At 36.4% G+C, this 5,980-nt stretch overlaps 1 non-coding gene across 1 annotated transcript; it reads left to right on the forward strand.

Annotated features, from left to right (window-relative positions):
* The first annotated feature begins 4,089 nt into the window (after window positions 1–4,089).
* LOC138826457 (U6 spliceosomal RNA) lies at window positions 4,090–4,193 on the forward strand. Its single transcript, XR_011371725.1, has one exon. It is a non-coding gene; the product is annotated as a U6 spliceosomal RNA (small nuclear RNA).
* Window positions 4,194–5,980: the final 1,787 nt, after the last annotated feature.

A 5,980-nucleotide genomic window follows, 5' to 3' on the forward strand; every position in this document is an offset into this window, starting at 1 on the left:
AACAACAACAACAACAAACAACAACAACAACAACAAGATCACAGAAAAATTGCATAAGTTTGCAATGGAAGGAAAACTATTTTGATTTGTGAGCAAGATGGCATGGTAGTCTACATAAAAATTCAAACATGTTTACAGTTTTACACTTTTACATTCTTTCAGTTAGTTGGTTACACACGAAGTCTAATGAGGAAGAAATAAAAACATCTTGTACATCTCAAACAAACTTAAAATTTAAGTGGTTAAATGTAGTTGTGGAGATGGAGGAGGAAAGGAATTGTAGGGGGAAAAACAAAGGAGGAGGCAACAATGCTTGATAAGAAATGTACTCATTACCTTGCTCATGTAACTGGAACCCCTCCATACAGTTTTTTTATAATAAAAAATTTGTTTAAAAATAATAAAATAAAAAAAAAATTCTATGCAGGGAATTTGAATCTTAGTGGTCGAGTATTCACCTACTATCTGTGAAGTGTCCTTGTTAAATCACCTGCAAATACAAAATAGACCAAAAACTTTAAAAAATGATACAGGAAGGAAAATAAAGCACAGGGGTTGGGGCAAGTAAGTGGTTTACTTCCAAAGAAGAAGTAGCAACAGATAATTTTGGGGGTACATACTTGAAATCCAAACATCCTTTCTTTCGTGGTTCACGTGTTCAAGGCTAATCAGCTAAAAATAAAAGCACAACAAAAAACGAGGAAGAGGTACATGACAGAAGAAATAATAATCTGAAATACATTAAACTTCATTTGGATGGTGGGAAGAAGTCTCTCAGCTCTGTTATTTTCTTTTAAGTAAGTTTCTAGCCTTTTGACCATGTGAGAATGCAGCAACAAAGGAACACATTAAAGGCCTGGTGAAACTGACCCCTCAGCACATTGAATTTTCTTGGTTCTAGATCATGTCCTTCAGAATTTCTGTTGAGTATACATAAGTTTCTCTAAGTTATTGGGACCTTGTCTTAAGGAGTTTTGTTATAGCATCACAATGGAATTGAAATAAACAGCTATACCTCTTTCTCTAAAGGAAGACTCATGGATTTGGCAGTAGGAGAGTTCAAACGGAGGACCTCCAATTGTCTAGGTAGGGGTTCTACCACCTAAGTTCCCTACTCCAGCCCTTGTTCTTCACTTTGAACTTATCAACACATTGCCTTATGGATTTCAAGGATTCTGATGTAAACTATCTCACAGGAAACTATCATGAGAAATGATGATCCTCTATTTTTTCTCACTCCTATAGATGTTAATAACCCACTTCATGGAGATGTATGGCATAGGGCATTTTGCTACAGTATCAGATGATTCTGAAGCAATACCACTATCCTTTTGAAATTAGTCGTTCTACATTTAAAGAAAAAGATATTGAATATCTTGAGTTAACTGATGATTTCTTTAAAAGCCAAAAGTTAGAGCAGCTTTTCAGATTATGGATGCCATGAAGTACCCTATTGGATTTAATTTCTGAGTGAGAAAACAGCTGTTTTCCATTATCCACCTAAGTATAAAACTTACTGGGACTTATTTTCTTTGCATTTTAATGTAAATGACAAAAGTGCCCATTTTTTGACTTTGTAAGGGGACTCTTAGTATTACATAATTAAATAGTTGTCAAAATTCACTGAGCTGAATAGAGAACATAATTAATATTAAAGTAGTAATTTCTTGCCATTAATACATGGATGTATTTTATTAGTAAATACTGAAAAGGAAAAAAAAAACAGTATTTCTACAGAAGATTCATCCTGACAATAGTCACTTTACAGTAGGCTGGTTCTACTTGCCTACTTTCAACCACATGCTATTGTTGAATGTGATATTGTTTTATATCTACTCAAGAGCTATGGGCCTCATCTTGGATTCCATTAAAAACACACCAAAGTTCATACTGATATTACAACTTTTTAAAGATCAAAAATGATTTATTATATGATACCAAAACACTAAATCAAGTCCATAACAAATAAGGACTTTAATACTATTTTAAGCAGTTGTGCAAGAAGGTTCTAATTCAACAAAGAGGGACACCTCTTATACTTTAACAACTTCTTTGAATTTTCTCTTTATTGTCAAGAAAAGTTTCCAATTGAACTCTTTGTTATGTGTCCCCTGCATCTAGGAATACATAGGATTCCACTTTGTTTTTAGATTGTTGGAGCAAGTTCCAAGACTTGCACATATAGTGAATAGAAGCCACTGGTTGATGTATGCTCCTGCACATGCTCACTGTTCTGGCAGGAGCAGACATAAGGACATGGACACTACTCAAGGACAAAATATTTGGGAGCAACCCTTGGACCTTGAAGCCAACAAGGACAGAATGCACTTTCTGATAGACTTGAAATTCCTGCAACACTTCCATGGCAGCACCAGTGGCATCACTCTGTGCACCTCACATCCCTGTGGAAACCTTGGCAACAGTCCTCCAAGCACAAGACCAGAAGATCCAGTGGGTTCATTCCAAGCTGTGATTGGTCCATTGCAACCATTGTGAGTGGTCTCTGTAGTCCATTACATTGCTGAGAGTTCCTAGTGACCTGCTGGACTGAGTGTTACATTGACAGTTTCCTTTAGGTTATTGCTCTGGGGTTTTTATTTTCTTAGCTAAGTTTAGGTAGATTTACTCCTTGGCATCTTCACAGAAAGATGGAAGAACATAATGAATTATCTTCAAGCTCTTCAGAGAAGGAGATTTTCACTGAACAAGACAGTTTGAAGGTGATCATTAGCTATGGAAGGAGGAGATTTTCCCTGAACAATATACCATGAAGGAGGAAATCATTGACTATGGAAGCTATGGATATGTAAATTTGGCCTAGCACCACCTCGTAGTCAATAAGGTTGTAGTGAAAATAATCCTGAAGATGAGATTTCAACAATTGTTAAATCAAAAATGAGATGGACAGGCAGGGAACGTGGCTCAGTGGTAAATGTTTGCCTTACATAAATGAGGCCCTGGGTTCGATTCCTCAGCACCACATAAACAGAAAGAGCTGGAAGTGGTGCTGTGGCTCAAGTGGTAGAGCAGTAGACATAAGCTGAAGAGTTCAGTGACAGTGCCCAGGCCCAGAGATCAAGCACCAGGACCCACAAAAAATGTTTAAATGAGATGGACATTATTAAGATTTTCCATCACCCACACATGATCAGGTTATATCAGGTGAGGGAAATGGATGAGCACAAATACTTGGTAGTGGAACTGGCCATCCAGAGACCTCCTTAGACAAATGTGAAAATCATACCGCCTATTCAAGAATGAAGTCAGGAGTTTATTCAAACAGATTGTGAGGACTGTGCATTACTTTAATGAAACTGAAAATGACTGAAACATTAAATCCAATAACATCGTGTTGGATGACAAAGGCAATGTGAAGTTCAATGACTTTGGCATGAGCATAAGGATTTCCCAAGGGTAGTTGCTGAAGGATGTATTTGGTACCTTAATTTTGTCCCTATAAAATAGTGCTTCCATGAAAATTACAATGGCTGCAAAGTAGATAGCTGGTGCTTGGGAGTCCTCATTTGTATTCTACAGGGATGACAAATATCCCATTTGAAAGTATGAATTTTAACCAGATACAGGTAATTGTCATGGAGGCCACATACATTTCTCCATTCATCTGTCCCCAAAAGAACAAAATATCATCTTGAAATGGTAAACTGCAGAGCCAAAGCAGAGGCATAGTATAGAACAAACAATGGAGATCAGCTCAACCAAATTGAGGGATATTTCCTATGTCCTGATAAGCCACTATGTAATGAGCTAAACCCTATTATTCTTGCACTCTTGTGTGACATGAGGTACAGCCTGCCTGATACACACAAATCAATATTGGACAGGACATTCGATGAAATCATGGTCATCTATGTTTTGATTTTAAAAAGTCTTAAAATAGAATGACAGCAGTGAAATTAAATCAGTGCCTTCAATTGTTGCAGTGTGCCCAACTCCTGCAGATAAATAGTATGTATATATCTCACAAATATATTACATATTAAATATATGTCTAAAACTTATTTTATACAAAATTAGGGGACAGTGTTATTAGATTTATCCTTGAAAAAAAGATTAACAAAAAATTAAAGATTGCTCACTTTGGCAGCACATATACAAAAATTGGAACGATACAGAGATTAGCATGGCCCTTGTGCAAGGATGACTCGAATATTTGTGAAGCATTCCTGATTTTAAAAAATAAATAAATAAAGACAAATAGAGATCCCAGTTTGAAGTGTGAAAGTAAGTGGAAGGCCCATAAATTCAAATCCTAGTACTGGCCCATAATCATACATTGAATTAATTTTTGTATGTCTTTTATTATAAAAAATACTGTGCAGAGGGGTTACAATTAAATGAGTAAGGTAATTTCCTATCAAGTATATTTCCTATCAAGCATTGTTGCCTCCTCCTTTGTTTTTCCCCTACCATTCCTTCTCTCCCACTTCCATGAGTATTCTCCCCACCTCCGAAGTTCTAATGTTTGTTTTCAACGTAGGGTCTTGTACATTGCATTTTTACCATAGGTCAATCTGTATCCCTATTTAAGCATTTTGTGTTTTCCCTTACCCTCTCCAAATTAGAAAAATGTATATACAAGATGCAGGATACCAGAATCAAATGCAGTGAAAACAGGAGTTATACCATGGGGGAGGTACATACAAAGCAACAAAGAAATCAATTTATAAATATGTTGGAAACTATCACAAGAAAGAAAAAAAATATCTTGGGGTTCATTTCGCCTAACATCAACTTGTCTAAAAATTTCTGCTTTTCTCAGACATATACTAGTTATTGCAAATAAGAGAAACCATGGGATCTATGTTTCTTTGGGTATGGCTTATTTCACTTAATATAATTTGTTCCAAGTCTTTCCATTTCCTAACAAATGGGACAAAGAAATTCTATGGAGGCATGGAATTGTGTATATATACCACGTTTCCTTGATCCATTCATCAACTGAAGGGTATCTGGGTTGGTTCCGTATCATAGTTATGGTAAATAATGCTGCAATAAACATAGTCTTGCTGGTAGCATTAGTATGATCTTGTTTGTGAACATTTGGGTAAATGCCCAAAAGTGGTAGTTCTGGGTCATAGGACAGCTCTATGTGGAGTCTTCTGAGAACCTGCATAAACTTTCCAAAGTGGTTGAACACGTTTACACTCCCACAACAATACAGTAAGTTTTCCTTCTATCCACATCCCCTCCAGCATCTGTTGTTATTAGAGTTCTTGATTATAGCCATTCTAACTGTGGTGAGATGGTATTTCTGTTCTTTTTATTTGCATTTCTTTTATGGCTAGGGAGGTTGAGCATTTCTTCATGTGTATATTGGCCATCCTTCTTTTCTCTTCAGAGAAGTTTCTTTTTGAGTCTTTAGCCCACTTATTTATGGAGAAGTGGTTTCTTTGAGGATTTGTTGTTGGGAGATTTAATTTTTTGAGTTACAGGGATATTTTAGATATGAGACCCTTGTCTGTTTAATGGCTAGTGAAGATCTTTTCCCAATCCATAGGCTTTCTATTGATCTTGTTAACTATGTCCTTTGCCATGTAGAAGCTCTGCAATTTCATGCAATCCCATTTGTCCAACCTTTCTTTGATTTGTTGTGTTTCTGGGTCTCCATTAAAAAAAAATTCGGCCTGTGCCAAGGAGACCTAGGGTTTCTCCTATTCCATCCTATTCCATCAGAGTGTCTGCTTTGACTCAGAGGGCTTTGATCCATTTGGAGTTGATTCTGCTGCAGATTGATATATAAGGATCTAGCTTAAGTTTTCTACAAGTGATTAACCAATTTTGCCAGCACAATTTACTTAAGAGGCTTTCTTCCATTCTATTTTTTTAGCTCCCTTATCGAAGATTAGGTAGCTATATGTCTGTAGATTCATTTCTGCCTTTTCAACTCTATTCCATTGTTCCTGATGTCCGTTCTTGTGCCAGTACCAAGCTGTTTTAATTACGATGGCTTTGTAGTAGA

This window comes from Dipodomys merriami, unplaced genomic scaffold (assembly GCF_024711535.1).
Source record: "Dipodomys merriami isolate MVZ:Mamm:240054 unplaced genomic scaffold, mDipMer1.0.p SCAF_1427, whole genome shotgun sequence".
NCBI classification, from domain to species: domain Eukaryota; kingdom Metazoa; phylum Chordata; class Mammalia; order Rodentia; family Heteromyidae; genus Dipodomys; species Dipodomys merriami.